Source organism: Camelus dromedarius, chromosome 2 (genome assembly GCF_036321535.1).
Source record: "Camelus dromedarius isolate mCamDro1 chromosome 2, mCamDro1.pat, whole genome shotgun sequence".
Lineage (NCBI taxonomy): Eukaryota > Metazoa > Chordata > Mammalia > Artiodactyla > Camelidae > Camelus > Camelus dromedarius.
The window spans coordinates 52315939-52333192 of NC_087437.1; the positions used below are offsets into that span (position 1 = coordinate 52315939).

The 17254-nt window shown below is 35.0% G+C and overlaps 1 protein-coding gene across 1 annotated transcript in view; it reads left to right on the plus strand.

Moving 5' to 3' along the window:
- Positions 1–17254, plus strand: part of MAP3K13 (mitogen-activated protein kinase kinase kinase 13) — a 152795-nt gene that overhangs the window by 2298 nt on the left and 133243 nt on the right. The gene's annotated exons all lie outside the window — the stretch shown is intronic.

Below are 17254 nucleotides of genomic sequence, written 5' to 3' on the forward strand. Positions count from 1 at the left end.
TAGTTATTTAAATTTCACATCAAAGTTTGTTTCTGTAACAGTATATGCCCCAAATCTTCCGGCCAATTTTATTTTTATGCTCTACGTTAAAGCAGGAAGAGAGGCCAAAAAATGTCTTTTAAAAACGTCCTGCTTTATTTATGCTATTTTCTTTTCTCTTCTTTGTTCTTTAAAAAAATCTCTTAGATGATCCATTCTCCAGGCCTCTTATCTTTCTGTCCCATGGGATAAAGTTTCTCTTTTTTTCTAATTTACCTTTCCTAGCTTAGGAGTTTTTTAATTTTTAAAACCTTAACTTCTAATTTTGTGATGGTGCTTGGCACATCATTTTAATCACTAAGTGTTAAACTTGTAGTTTTTCTGGTCTCCTCTGTAGATACAGTGGGCTTCTTTAGAATTTATTCAGTTCTAAAACCAGACAGTACTTCTAGAAATTCATCTTTCAGATATATTTGTACTTGTACACAGAAGATATTCATCACCATATTATTTGAAATTAAAAACAAAAAAGCTAAAAACAACCTAAGCATCCCTTAACAAAGTCCTGGTTAAATAAATTCCTTCATACAATGTAGTACTTTTTAACTCTTAGAATGAAGTTAGGTGGAAATATGGAAGAATCTCTAACATACATTGTTAATGGAGAAAAACAGTATAGAGCTGTATGTATGGTATGTTTTCATTTGTATTTTTAGAAGCATACATTTCTGTATATACATGCAAAATTTCTTCAAATCTGTATGAGCAACTAGCGACAGAAAGGGTACCCCTAAGGAATGAGATGAGAAGTCTAGAGCAGGAAGAAGACTCATGATTTTTCTGTATTCTCTTTCTGGTGGATTGAATTTTTTACTGTGAACATGTTTTTATTTTTATAATACTAAGAAACAAAGGCTTTAGGCTAATTCAGTAATTATGGGAGCACACAGCTATTCCTTAGGACTTTTGTCCTTATGATTATTTGCCCTGTTTAAAAGGAACGGGGTTACACAAGTGAGTTAAGCTTATTTCAGAGCTGCATGGAAGGTTTGCTGATATTTTAATCAGTTTTTCACCTTGATATTAGGTTATTATTCATAATAAGGATTTGTGCATAAACAAAGTACTTAGTGCTGTTGAATTCAATGCTCGTGTACAATTTATAGCATGTGGCTGACCTCCCCAGGTGATATGAATGCTATTACCTTTGTTTGAAACCTAGGTTAGTATTGCATTGGCCTGGTTCCTCTAAGCCTCTCAGTAATACTGAATGGGATGGGCTTTGTTTGATTTTAATTATTATTTGGGGACTCTACTCTTTAAACAAATCTTACCGCTGTTATTTCACGTTGTTCTTGATGTTTGGAACTGGCTTAAGGCATTTCAAAGAATGGCTTGTTCTCTCTGTTAGTAAAACCAGGAAATCAGAAAGATCATTTAGATATGTATGGATAATCTCATTCTGTATTGAGAATATTACTTTGAATTGGCTGATTATCTGCTTTGGAACTCAGCAAACATTTCCAGTGACTTCTCTAGCCATCTTTGTCTCTCCACACTTTCATTGGGGGAAATTTGAAATAATAATAGTGGGTCAGAAAAATGAGTTATACAAGAAATTTAAAGATATAGTAATCTTCATTTTATTAGTAGAAGGATTTTATTGGAAACTTGCTTGAGAATAGGCTGTGTAAGATATATACCTATATGATGCCACTATCATATAAAATACATGACTGTGTATCTTGTTAAAAATCAAAATGAAGGCCACTAATCTAAGGGCTGAGTCGTGATTAATCGAATAGAACAGGTATGGGATGTCAGGTGTTTTATACCATACCTTGGCAGAGTATTCTGTGTAAAATCATTTCTGCTAAATAATGCTTTGCTTCTTGAGATCCTTGAGATTAATGACTACTGGCTACAAAGGGGAAATCATTGGGCAGGATGCCTAGAGTGGGACTCCTTATTCTTATTAAGGGAATAGATAGCAATACATTGAATCCAAGGGTAGATTGTGTTTTCCTGAGTCAAGATGAATATGGTAAAGGTGACTTATAGAAAGAAAGATGAACATGAACACAAAAGTTACATGTAGAGAACATAAAATTAGGGAAGATGCATGTGTATGTGTATGTGTGTGCACATAGATATACTACAGTATATAGTTTAAATGTGTAAAACAATATATATTTCCCCCCACCCCCAAAAACCACAAGTTCCACATGGAAAGCTATCTGGATAGCACAAGAGAAAAAAAAAAGTCAGAATTTTAAGTCCAGAGAGCTGGCCGTGTTATGAGCTAATTCGTATTTATGAGAGCAGTTTAAAGAATTTTGGAAGTTTTGAGATCATTTACAGGGCCCAAGTGATATGAAGGTAAACAAAACCCAGAGAATGAGAAGGATAAAATCTAGTAACATGTGAGATTATGGTTAAGGGTATCTTTTAAGGTTCTGTTTTGTGGTATTGTTTTGGGTGGGGGAAAAAGGGAGAACTGAAAAGTGTATTGCTGTTCAGTTTGAATTGAGCTAGGTCCATAAGCCTTTCCTAGCATTTCCATTGTGTATGACCAAAGTGGATTAACTAGACCCATTACCTACAAAACAGTTTTTGTGTATTAATTATTAGATATACCTTGAAGAATAAGAGAATTGTTTTTAAATCAATTTTTGATTCTATAAAAGGGCAACTGTGATGACTTAGGTGGAGGGCACTGGGGCTATTTTGTTTAAAAAATAGAAGACTTTGGAAGAATTGGATAAACTCCATGGGAAGTACACTTGTTCTCTGTTATTTGAGGCTAAAATTAGTTCTAAATGAGAGAAGGTACAGATAGAACTAGTCAACAGTGGAGCAGATTGTGTTGAGAGGCAGTGAACTCCAAGTCATTAGGGTTGCTTAAGCAGAGTTTGAACATTGAGAATATCGTAGGGGGGTTTTCTCATTGTATGGGAGATTGTACCAGATTATTATTAAGGTACCTTTCAAATCCAAAAAAAATTTTTATAGTGCAATAAAGTGATTTATTACAATATGAGTATATATTCTGTTATCCCTGTATTTAAATACTTAGAGCTGATTTACTCACTGGCCATTTATCTGCCAACTTCAACTTGCCCATAACCAGGTAATTTAAAATTACCTGAGCTCCCAAATTATGACACATATCTATATACTTTTCTCAGGTCCTTACTCAGTTCATTTATTTTTAGACACAGTTCTAACAGGTTTAATTAACTGGTATCTGACTCCACAATATATTAGAAGCAATAAATTCTGAGTGGCCCAAGTGCTTTTGTTCGAGGCAGGCACGTTGACAAGAATGGACAAGAAGAAAGAAAGCCGGAAAACTAACTTTAAAATTGTAGCAACCCAGGCTCTTTTGATTAAATGAAAACAGCTCTGGGTTAATGCATATTCAAAATGATAACCTTTACTGAACTTAAATAATTTATGTTTAGTATTTTCTGTTTAAGAATACCTGAATTTTAGAAAGGTCTCTTCAGTGTGTTTAACAACAAAAGACAGATATTTTGCCACTTGGAGAGGCTGCATTGTGTGGTGCGAAGAGCAAGGACTCTAGAGCAGTAAAGACAGATTTGAATCTGGGCTCCAATATCTACTAGCTGTTATGTTAAGTTTGTTATTCATTCTAAGCCTCAGTCGCTTCATCCATACAATAGGAATTTACAGAAGAGTAAAGATAACACATGTAAAAAGTTTGCATACATTAGATGCTAAGTAAATAACAGCTATTATTATTTCAGTGTTACCATAAAGCTTACTCTACCTTGAATTTTGTCTCTTCAAACAGAGTAAGAACAAACTTATCTAATAATTTTTTGTAAGTTAATATATATTAATGCTAAAAATGGTGATGACGTGCTTTTAAAACCTTTTTAAAAAATTGTATAATTAATCCATGTCTTTACAAAAACTAGGATATAGAAAAAAATATATATATATATATCTCCCCTCAAAAGAGTAAAGTCACCTGTCATCCTCTACCACTGGTAATATTTTAGTGGTGTGCTTTATTTTTAAACTGCTTTGACATTCCTATGGCATGTCACTTCTGAGTAGTGACTTCTGAAACTGATTCTATGTTACCACTGTTGGGAAACTTAAATTAGTCACTATACTTTCTAATCAGAATATGCAGTGAAAGATTGTGACATGTTACACTGCTGATATAAAGAAAACCCTAGACCTGGAAAATTTTGTTACACTGGAACTAGTTTCGTAGAGTAATGGGTGTAAGTTGGTGCTCTGGAGCTGGAGGGCTTGAGTTTGAATCCTAACTCCACTATTTACTAGCTAGGTAAACTACCTGAATTTCTTAACTTCTCTGTGCCTCAATTTCTTCATGTGTAAATTGGGGATAATAGTAGTACATAATTCATGGGATTGCTTTGAGGATTAAATGAATTAATCTACCTAAAATGCTTAGAGCAGTGCCTGGCACGAAGTACAGAACTTAATAAAACTTAATTATTATTAATTTTTAAAAGCTTAATTTTTTCTTGGAGCAGATAAAATAGGAACACTTAAAAGAAATAATTTAGAATGAGCACAAAAGTAGTCAGATTTACTATGTTTTTCATTTGAACCTGCTGGTTTTCTGAATTTTTCCATTCTAAGGCTTTGTTAATTTTTCTCCCTTGTTGAAGTGTTTTCAAACCATAATATTCCAAGTTCAGCTTCTTTTTTACCCTACAAAATCAACTTCATTTTATATTGTCTCACCCAACAAATATTTTGGCCATGCTTTCAAAGATTGAAAGCCCTTTAAGACAATCATATATCATGGATGGCAATGAAAGAGATTCAGGAAATTATAAAATCAGTTTATCTGACCACAGCCTAAGGTGGTTCTGTAAGAACTTTAAATTCAGATGCAATTTGAAGTGAAGAATATTAATCAAAGAGACAAACCAATGAACATATTTAGCTATTCTGTATATCTTTTAAAAATCTCTTTTGTTCCTTTTCTTTTCCTTTATTTCATTTTGTTTTCCTTTTTTGTTTTTTCAGCATAGTATCTAACAATCTGATTAATTACTGATAAAAGAGTTATTGTTTTTCAAAACCCTTTAAAAATTTATTAGACTTGCTAGTAGATTTTTTGTGCGTTTTGTTTTAAAGCATCAAGTACAAGTTTTTGAAGACCCTGGGGCCTACCATCATTACACATTCAAGATTTGAGTTTGAATAACTTCATCAAGACTTAGATCCACTTCAGAAGCCTCAAGTCTCATCCTCCATTGAATCCTCTCACAAAAATAAAAGCCTAAAGGGACTAAAATCCATTAATACCTTCCATTTTATATCCTCTCCTCTGATTTCTCTTCAGTTTCCTTTGCCTTTAGGGTCTTTCACATTGCTTATGTTCCTTTAGACTAGAGCCAAGGAATCAGTGCTTTCCAAAAGAATATATGTCCTGTGGCCATAAGTTTTCATTGGTAGAGAAGCATAAACTTGGCGTGATAAGTTTAGAATCAGGTCTTTTGTTGTATGCTATAAAAACTTGAGTCAACAATTAGAAAATGAGGATGAAATGGTAAAAATATTTGAGGCTGGATTTGCTCTCAGAGGCTACATAGTTTGGAGAAAAGAGCCCTCAATCTAAGAGTTCATGGTTCTTATTCTCCCAGCCTATTACTAGATATTTGATAACTGGGAAAGCCTTGTAACCTCTCTGAACCTTAACTTCATCATCTGTAAAGTAAACCTGATAACATTTTCCCCACCTACCTCACAGGGTTGTTGTGAGGCTCAAGTGAAATAATATGCATAAAAAAAGGACTTTTACATAAAATGTGCAGTACAACCGTAGGGTTCTGTTACATAGTTGCAAGCCATTCCCTCAGCTCTTAAGCCTGGGAAGGTAGATGGTTTAAGTGCACTGAAAGCATGTACCTGTCCAGGTTGGATACATGATAAGAAGGATATGTTAATTTTTTTTCTTTGAGTATACAGAATACTAGTATAATTCTAATAAGGAGAAGACTATAAATTTCCCTAAAATTGTGAATTAGCATTGGTGATGCTCTAGAGCAGTTGTGTATTGTAACACATACCTGGTTTGCAGAATTTGTTTACTAAGTTGTGACCAGCATTTAATTAATTTATCTATTTTAATAGAGGTACTGTGGATTGAACCCAGGACCTTGCACATGCTAAGCACAGGCTCTACCACTGAGCTGTACTCACCTACTCCCTCCTTCCCGTGACCAGCATTTTTTTTTTTTAACGAAGGAACAGAGAACAGAAAATTTCACAATGCATCCTACATAATAAGAGTAAATATTGTTTTAGTTACATATGTGTGTGTAAATGTGTGTGTTTGTATTTGTATTCTTGGTCTTTAAATATAAATCGCATTTCTCTCTGTGAGTTGCAATTGCTGATATAGGAGTAGCATTTTAGTACTAATGCCTTTTTGTGCATTTGGACTCCTAGGAGACTCAGTATTTCCTTTCACTTTATACTACTACTTGTGACAAAGGAATTAACAGCTAATAGCAGTTTGACTTTTGGTCTAATTAATGAGATTATTTTTTATTTAATTGCATAGAGAAAACCTATGGGCCTGATGGGTATTTTATTTAATATTCTAATAGCATCTACTCTCACACCCAGGCTGTTACAGCATTTAAGCTTGATTTAACCTCATGCTAATAGATTGTATTAAATGTTTCTCCTTGAAATTTTTTTTTAACATTTATTTTCTGGCTTAATGAAAAACAAAAAACTCCTGCTTAGTTAAGCATTGTTTGAGGACTCAGTGGAGATAGGCTGTAGTGAATGTAGTTAGCATGACTGGGAGTTTGATGGTCTCCAGAAGAGAAAGTACCACTTTTCTTTTCTCTGAATAATCAAATTTATCTGTAATGATTTAAGATAAACCATAAGGATTAACTTACTCAACTGTTTCCCTAAAAAGAGATATTATTAGTTAGGAATAGATAACTTTTATAGTATCCATGAACAGTAGGTAATGGCTTCCTCTTCCAAAGGTTGTATATTACAATTCATTGGTGAGGAACTAATTCTTTAGTGCTTTACTAAGTTGTGATCAGCATTTAAAAAAAAAAAGTACGCAGAAAATTTCGCAATGCATCCCACATGGTAAGAGTAAATATTATTTTAGTTATCTTCCTATTATCTCTTAATAGTCAGTCCCAGCCACTCTGGTCTCCCAGCTGATCCTCAAAATGCAAAGCTTGCTTCTACTTCAGGAACTTTGTGCTTGATATTCTCTGTGCCTAGAATGCTCTTGCCTTAGATATCTATGTGGTTTAATCCCTCATCTTCAGATCCTTCAGGTCACGATATGTCACCTCAGTGAGGGTCTCTCTGGCATCTTATTAAAAATTGTAACCTCACCACCACCCCATGGTATTCCTATTCCTCTCCTCTGCTTTATTTTCCTCCATGGTAGTTATCTCTGACTGACATCCTATTCACCAACGTTTCCCCCAGCACCTAGAACAGTGCCTTACATATGATAGGCACTTAGAACATATTAAGTGGATGAATTTAACTGGTATTCACAGGGGTACACATTTGGGACAATGAGACCTATAAACCGAATTATATGATCTTAGTATTTTTGAATGATTTCAAAAGATAAGTTAATTAAATTTATTTATAGCTTGTTTTATTCTAAAAAATATTTGAAGTGGCTTCTAAAAATGCATATAGTACAATGGGATGAAGAGAACAAAACAAAGAGAATATGATAGTAGCATTAAACTAGGTAAAGTCCTCCATAGTGACTAAAAGCAGATTGTAAATTTGACTCATTAAAGAGTTAGCTTGCAGGGAAGTGATAATTGAACTCGAATTGTAGACTTTATTCTGTGGCACAGGTCACAGGCATTTGATTCTTACATAGAAACCCAGAAAACCTATTTGATTTTAACTAAGAACTTGTGGGGTTACTCTTAAAAAAAAACTTGCTGTATTTATTAGGAAATTTCCTATTGGTATAAAACATGCACAGTCTATCCATAATAAAGCCTCTGCTATGTCTGAGAGGTGACAGTCATGGCTATCAACCTCTGCTTCTCTTGTGTTTAGGACATTTCCAAGCTTGACTCAAACTTAGTAATTGGATATTTTTGAAAGTCTGCTGTCAAAGATACCAACCAGGATATCAGTTACTCTAATTTCTCCTACTCTATTCATGAGGTAGTATGGGATTCCAATGGTTGTGTCCTCCTTTTAAGATAAGTAATTGGAGACTTAGAAATAGGTTTTTTGTCTTGCAATATATGCACATATCAAATAATTGTATTGTATAGTTAAACTAATATAAAGTTCTATGTCAATTATATATTCACAAAACTAGGGGGGGAAAAGAAATAAGATTTTATACAATCAACTACTGGATTGGGGTGGAGGATTGGGAGTTAAGCAGGTGAATTAGACTTTAAGAAATCTTTCACCAGTATATAACCAAAATCAGAGCTGCCTTGTGTACATGTGGAGTTAAGTGGGACATTAGACAATAGTACATGTCTTTGTGTTCATGGGATGTATACTCCTAATTCTATTTGGTCTTTTTTTGTCTTTTGAAACAAAGAAATGAAATGAATGAAAACACAACAAAGCTGAGAATTGTGGAGAAACCTGCAGACCGGAGATAAAGTGGGGGGGTGTGAGTGAGGGTGGACTGTAGACCTTTCAGTAATCTGCAGTACTTCCTTAAACAAAGCTGGCATTTTGAGGCAAAAGAAGACAATATTTAGCTAAGTGGTGTTCCACTGGCAGAATGTACTTTTATTTGACTTTTTCTTTTTTTTACCTTTCTCCTTCCTATTTTTGACTTGGAGGTAAACGTACTTTCGAAGGTCAAATCTGCCCTGCCCCATTTTTCAGGTTGAAAGAAGGGAACTAAATGAACATTAGACTTTGAGGGAAATAATGAAAGTGTGGATTTAAAAAAATCATTTATGTTCCACATTTTTCAAGGAAAAAATATGAGAAGACATAATAAGAACACCACAGAACCATTAAGATGAGCGATTTGCATAAAGGGAAAGTAATTTTACCAAAAGCTTTATGTATAACATATTGCTAGTTAAATGATAATGGGGTTATATTTAATCTCTAAGTATACATTATTCTAACTAATTTAAAAAGTGCTAATTGAATGTCCTTTAACTATTTTACTTATTTGATGGAACTTTATGTTCATTTTTAAAGAAATCAAGCATCTCTTCAGTTTGGCATTTGATGAGTAACAGTAGAAAACCTGAGAACAGACAGAACTATCAGTGTAAAAATAACGCAGAGGTCATCATATCTTCTGGCATAAGTGGTGTAGAAGCAGAAAGATCTTGTTTTCAGTAAAAGTGTTGAAGTGGCAGAAAAAAATATCCCCCAACTTCTTTGCTGACACAAATTTTGCTATAGTGAGGACAAAAAATATTTCCAGGCTTTTAACTTGATATTCCCAAAATGTGTTACTCAGAATGCCTGACACAGCTAAAGGAGACTTTGTAAAACAAAGAGTTCTAGAATGACATAAGTTTGGAAAATAATTGCATTCTTTTTTGGAAATTTATAGTTCAAATTAGCATTTTCAAAACCCATGTGTGGCCAGAACAGTTGTTGGCTCATAAAATTGTAGTAACCCTTGGAGTAGGGTTTCAGGAAATGCTGTTCTAGATTAAAAAATAAATTTAATATATATACACACACATGTACACGTGTATACTAATATATTCTACAACAATATTTGATATACTTTTCAGTAAATAAATCCAGATTATCAGTGAAATTTTGATCCAATATCCTTAATGAAATATTAAATATAAATATAAAATATTAAAATATTCCAAAATTCATGTATATGTAGTAAATTGAATGTGTGGGCATTAAATAATTTGTGCAGCATTGACATAGTCACTTATCTTTTCCTGGACATACTTTATTTGGCCTCCAGAATATCACACCCTTTGGGCTTTCCTCCTAGTTCTCTGACTATTCCTTCTAGGCTCCTCTGTTGGTTTCTTCTCATTTTCTTGACCTCTAAACACTGGAGTGCCCTAGAGCTCAATCCTAGGACCTTATCTCTTTTCTACCTAGACTCATTTGTCTAACGATCTTATCTGTTCTAAGGGCTTTAATACCATATTTATTAGAAAATGTTTATCTCCAACCTGGACCTCTCCTCTGAACTCCAGACTTGTATATACATTTGCCAACTTAACTTTTCCATTTGTATGTCTAATATTCATTTGAAACTTGACATGTTCAAAATTGAACACCTAATCTTCCCTTCTATCAAACTTCTTTTTAGTTTTTTATCTCAGCAACAGCCAGTTCCATCATTCCTGCTTCACTGCTCCATGCCTTTCTCTTAGCTTCTGGTATTTGCTGGCAATCTTTGGTGTTGCTTGCTTTGTGGCAGCATAACTCTAATTTCTGCCTCCATCTCCACATGGCCGTCTTCCTTATGTGTGTGTATCTCTGTCTCTGTTTTCTCTCTCTCAACATCTTAACCATTTAAGTGTGCAGTACTGTAGTGTTACCTGTATGCACATTGTGCAGCACACCTCCAGAACATTTTTATCTTGCAAAACTGAAACTCCATACAACTCCTCTTTTCTTCTTCCTCCTAACCCCAGCAACTATCATTCTACTTTATGTTTCTAAGAGTATGACTACTCTAGATCCCTCATATAAGTGGAATCATGCTGTATTTATCTTTTGGTGACTGGCTTATTTCACTAGTATAATGCCCTCCAGATTTACCCATGTTGTAGCATATGACAGGATTTCTTTCTTTTTAAGGCTGAATAATATTTCACTGTATGTATGTATTTTCTTTATCCATTCATCTATTGATGGACATTTAGCCTGCTTTCCCCTCTTGGCTGCTGTGAATAATGTGCAGTGAACATGGAAGTGCAAATGTCTTTTCAAGATCCTGCTTTCTGTTATTTTGGCTGTATACACAGAAGTGGGATTGCTGGATCATATTGTAGTTTGTCTATTTTCTTTTTTGAGGCACTTCTATACTGTTTTCCAGAGCGGCTGCATTATTTTACATCATTCCACCAATGGTGCACAACGGTCCCAATTTCTCCATACACTCACCAACACTTGTTAATTTTCTGGGGTCTTTTTGGTGGGGATGAGGGGGGCAGCATCCAGCCTATTGGATGTGAAGTATTATCTCATAGTAGTTTTGATTTGCATTTCACTGATAATTAGTAAATTTGAGAATCTTTTTATGTGTTTACTGGTCATTTGTGTATCTTCTTTGGAGAAATGTCTATTCAAATTCTTTGCTCATTTTTAAATCAGATTATTTTGTTGTTGTAGGGCATTCTTTATATATTCTGGATATTAACCCCTTGCTAGATACATGGTTTGCAGATTTTCTCCCATTCTGTAGGTTGCCTTTTCACTCAGTTGATTGTTTCCTTTACTGTGCAGAAATTTTTTAGTTTGATGTAGTCCCATTGCTTCTGTTGTCTGCACTTTTGATCTCATATCCAGAAAATCATTGCCAAATCAAATGTCACGACTTTTTGCCTATGTTTTCTTCTATAGGTTTTATAGTTTTAGGTCTTATGTTTAGGTATTTAATTCATTTTGAGTTAATATTTGTATGTGGTATAAGGTAAAGGGTCCAAATTCATTCTTTTGCCTGTGGATATCCAGTTTTCTCTATACTATTTGTGGAAGAGACTATCCCTTGCCCATTGTGTAGCCTTGGCTCCCTTGTTGAAGATAATTTGACTGTAAGTGAGTGTTTATTTTGGGGTTTTCTATTTTTTTCCATTGGTGTAAATGTCTGTCTTTATACCAGTACTGTACTGTTTTGATTAATGTAGCTTTGTAATATATTTTGAAGTCAGGAAATGTGAAGCCTCAAGCTTTGATTTTCTTTTGCAAAATTGTTTTGATTATTCAGGGTCCTTTGAGATTCCATATAAAATTTTTTTTCCTATTCCTGCAAAAAATGCCATTGAGATTTTGATAAGGATTGCATTAATTTGTAGATTGTTATGGGTAGTATGGACATCTTAACAATATTAAGTCTTCCACTCCATGAACAAAGGATGTCTTTCCACTTATTTGTGCCTTCTTTAATTTCTTTCATCAGTGTTTTATAGTTTTCAGTGTACAAGTCTTTTGCCTCATTAAGTTTATTCCTAAGTATTTTATTCTCTTTGATGCTGTTGTAAATTGGATTTAGTTAATATTCTTTTCGTATTATTCCTTGTTAGTGGTTTTATGTGTTGTTTCTATATCCTGCAACTTTGCTAAATTCATTTATTGGTTCTAATATTTGTGTGTGTGTGTGTGAGATCTTTAGTGTTTTCTACATGTAAGATCATGTTTTCTGTGAACAGGGATAATTTTACTTCTTCCTTTCCAATTTGGATACATTTTATTTCTTTTTCATACCTAATTGCTCTGTGACTTCTAGCACTATGATGAATAGAAATGGCAAGAGTGGGCATCCTTGCTTTGTTTCTGATCTTAAAGGGAAAGCTTTCAGTTTTCACCACTATGATGTTAACTATGGACTTTTTTTATATGGCCTTCATTATGTTGAGATAATTTCCTTTGAAGTTTGTGGAGTATTTTTTTTATCACGAAAGGGTGTTAAATTTTGTCAAATGCTTTTTCTGCATCAATTGAGAGGATCATGTGGATTTTGTTCCTCATTCTGTTAATGTGATGTATTACATTAATTGATTTTCATATGTTGAACCAACTTTGCCTTCCAGGAATAAATCCCTTTTGGTCATGTGGTGTAATCCTTCTAATGTGTTGTTGAATTTGGTTTGCCAGTAATATGTTGAGGATTTTTACATCAAATATTTATCATGGAATATTGGTGTGTTGTTTTCTTGTACTATCTTTGTCTCATTTTAGAATGAGGGTAATCCTGGCCTCATAAAATGAGTTTGGTAGTGTTCCCTCCTCTTCGGTTTTTTTTGGAAGAGTTTGAGAAGGACTGATGTTAACTCTTCTTTAAATGTTTGGTAGAATTCTCCAGGGAAGCCATCTGGTCCTGGGCTTTTCTCTGTCAGAGAGTTTATGATTCGTGATTCAATATTTTTACTAGTTGTAGGTCTGTTTAGATTTTCTATTTCTTCATGCTTCAGTTTTGGTAGGTTGTATGTTCCTAGAAAAATATCTATTTCTTCTAGGTTATCCAATTTATTGATGTATAATTGTTCATAGTAGATTCTTCCAATTCTTTCTGTTTTTGTGATATCAGTTATAATGTCTTCTTTCATTTCATATTTTTGTTATTAGAGTCTCTTTTTTTCCTTAATCTAGCTAAGAGGTGTCAATTTTGTTGATCTTTTCAAGAAATCAGCTGTTTCACTGACTTTTTTCTATTCTCCATTTTGTTTATCACTGCACTAATCTTTATTATTTCCTTCCTTCTGCTAATTGGGTGTAGTTTGTTCTTTTTTTCTAGTTCCTTGAGATATAAAATTAGATTGTTGATTTGAGATCTCCCTTCTTTTTTCACATAGGCATTTACTGCTGCAAACTCCCCTCTTAGTACTGCTTGTGCTGCATCCCATAACTTTTGGTATGTTGTGTTTTCATTCTCATTTTCATTTGTCTCAAGATATTTTCTAATTCCCCATGTGATTTCTTTGATGCATTGGTTGTTCATGAGTGTGTTGTTTAATTTCCACATATTTGTGAATTTTCCCATTTGTATTCTTCAGCTCCAGAAGTTGTTTGGTTCTTTTTTATACTTTCTTTGTTGATAGTATCATTTTGTTTATGCATCATTTTCCTGATTTTCTTTAATTATCTATCTGTGTTCTTTTGTAGCACACTGAGCACCTTTAAGATAATTGTCTTCATTCTTCTCCAGTTAATTCATGAATTTCCATCTCTTTAGGGTCAGTTTCTGAACGTTTATTTTGTTCCCTTGATTGAGCCATGTTTCCCTTTTTCTTCATATGTCTTGTTATTTTTTTGCTGGGATTTGCACATTTGAAAAAACCACTACATTTCCAAGTTCTACAGACTGGCTTCACCAATCAGCCCTAGTAAAGATTTTGGGAGCCTCTCAAACCTTATATGAAGATACATCTTCTCTGGACTTGTGTGTATGTCCCCTCCCAATTGAAGAGGTTCACCAGTTTCTTTTTCAGGAGTTTGTAATCTTTTTGCTCCCTCTGGTGTTGGCCTATGGAATTGCAGATTTTCTGGTGCTACAGTTAGCCTCTGTGCTCTGCCCTGTTCTCAGTTCTCAGTGGCATCCAAAGTCTGCCCATTTCCTCAGCACTCCAAGTCAGGTGAGACAGAAACCGGTTCCTCAGGCAGTCACTCAAAAAGCTTATGTTTAACATACATTCTACTCTTCTCTTTCCCACCTGATGGAGAAGCTGTGAGTTAGGCTTTTAATCCTGATCGCACCAAACTTTGCCAGATAGGTTGGAGGGCTTTCATAGGTGAAGTGAAATGGCTTACTTACCCATTTCAATGTGACTGTTCTTGGCTTTAAGCATGCCTGGAGTACTGACTTCTTAATTGGTTCTGGGGGTTGTATAAAGGCTTTTTATACCATATATGGTTGTTAAGTCTGTGTCTCTGGAGGGCCACTAGATCTGGGGCTTCCTATTTTTTTTTTTAACATTTTTTGTTGATTTATAATAATTTTACAATGTTGTGTCAAATTCCAGTGTAGAGCACAATTTTTCAGCTATATATGAACATATATATATATACATTGTCACATTTTTTTCTCTGTGAGCTACCATAAGATCTTGTATATATTTCCCTGTGCTATACAGTATAATCCTGTTTATCTATTCTACATTCTGAAATCCCAGTCTATCCCTTCCCACCCCCCCCACCCCCTTGGCAACCACAAGTTTGTATTCTATGTCTATGAGTCTGTTTCTATTTTGTATTTATGCTTTGTTTGTTTGTTTGTTTTTATATTCCACATATGGGCGATCTCATATGGTATTTTTCTTTCTCTTTCTGGCTTACTTCACTTAGAATGACATTCTCCAGGGACATCCATGTTGCTGCAAATGGCATTATGTTGTCAGTTTTTATGGCTGCATAGTATTTCATTGTATAAATATACCACTTTATCCAGTCATCTGTTGATGAACATTTAGGCTGTTTCCATGTCTATTGTAAATAGTGCTGCTATGAACATTGGGGTGCAGGTGTCATTTTGAAGTAGTGTTCCTTCTGGATATATGCCCAGAAGCAGGATTCCTGGGTCATATGGTAAGTCTATTCCTAGTCTTTTGAGGAATCTCCGTACTGTTTTCCACAGTGGCTGCACCAAACTGCATTCCCACCAGCAGTGTAGGAGGGTTCCATTTTCTCCACAGCCTCTCCAGCATTTGTCATTTGTGGACTTTTGAATGATGGCCATTGACTAGTGTGAGGTGATACCTCATTGTAGTTTTGATTTGCATTTCTCTAATAATTAGTGATATTGAGCATTTTTTCATGTGCCTATTGATCATTTGTATTTCTTCCTTGGAGAATTGCTTGTTGAGGTCTCTGCCCGTTTTTGGATTGGGTTGTTTGTTTCTTTCTTGTTAAGTCATATGAGCTGCTTATATATTCTGGATATCAAGCCTTTGTCAGTTTCATTTGCAAAAATTTTCTCCCATTCTGTAGGTTGTCTTTTTGTTTTACTTACAGTTTCCTTTGCTGTGCAGAAGCTTGTAAGTTTAATTAGGCCCCATTTGTTTATTCTTCCTTTTATTTCTATTGCTTGTGTAGACTGCCCTAGGAGAACATTTTTGAGATGTATGTCAGATAATGTTTTGCCTATATTTTCTTCTAGGAGGTTTATTGTATCTTGTCTTATGTTTAAATCTTTGATCCATTTTGAGTTTATTCTTGTGTATGGTGTAAGGGAGTGTTCTAGCTTCACTGCTTTACATACTGCTGTCCAGTTTTCCCAACACCATTTGCTTGGGGCTTCTTATTCTGCCATCTTGCTGACTCTCTGTGGAGGAATGATATCTCCACACTTTTTCTTATAAGGACTCCAGTCATGTTGGATTAGAGATCACCCTATTCGAGTATGACCTCATCTTGATTTGATTACATCTGAAAAGAATCTATTTCTAAATAAAGTCACATTCACAGATACCAAGGGTTAGGACCTCAACTTATCTTTTAGAGAGACACAGTTGCACCTACAACATCCTGCAGTGGTGCTCATGGAAGATTGGGGACAGACAGTAGATTGGATAAAGCCATCCTTTAGGACACACAGTTATAAAATACTGCACACTTCACTAACCATTCTCTCATATGAAGCAAAAATTTTAAGTCACTGGGGGAGGGACAGGGAACCCTTCCATTTTTCAGAGGCAAAGATTCACTGCTTCTGAGAGTAGGGTAGAAGTAGAAGATTTCTTCCCTGAGGAGGTACAGGAAACTCTCCACTGGTGGCTGCTGCTATCTTGTGTTTAGTGTGGGATCTGGGTGTTGGAGGGTTCCCCTACAGATACGAGGTAGAGTTTCACTGCCACAGGATTGAGGTGACGGTGCAGAAGGCCCCTTACCCAAGGTCTTAGGGCTTGCCTAAGACTGAGGCTGGATCAAGAGAATGAAGATGCTTAACACTAAGGAATAAACAACAACAGCCCACCATTTAGGGAGGGGCAGGGATGCAGAGAAAGAACCCCCTCTATGGCACAGGCATGCAGTGACTACCGAAAGCTGAGAGTGGAGCAGGAACACTGAGTAAAACCCCTTGAATACCCTAGACTCCACACTAAGCACAAGGTAGCAGCTGCCCACTCAGGGAGGAAGGAGCACGGAAGGTAGTCATAGCAACAGTATAACTACAAACCCAGCTTAGCTACTGACTAGATTGTTTTTCTTTGGAATTTCAGTTTGCCAGGTTGCAGGACAGAAGAACAAGCAAGCTGCTTTCCAAGAATAACTATTCATTTCTTCATTTGTATGATTATTCTACAGACCATGTCTGGCATTCAATTCAAAATTATAAAATACGTGAAAAAAACCATTTTCAAGGGATAATCAACAGATCCAGACCTAGAGATGACTCATGTTGAAGCTATCTATCAGACTGGGACTTCAATTATGATTAATATGTTAAAGAATCTAGTGGAAAGGTGAGTTATATGCATGAACAAATGAGGACTTTTAGAGAAATGTAAACTATAGAAAGTCAAATGGGCATACTAAAATAATATGTCTAAGATGAAGAACTCCTTTGACAGGCTTATCAAGAGACTGGGCAGAGCTGAGGAAGGAATAA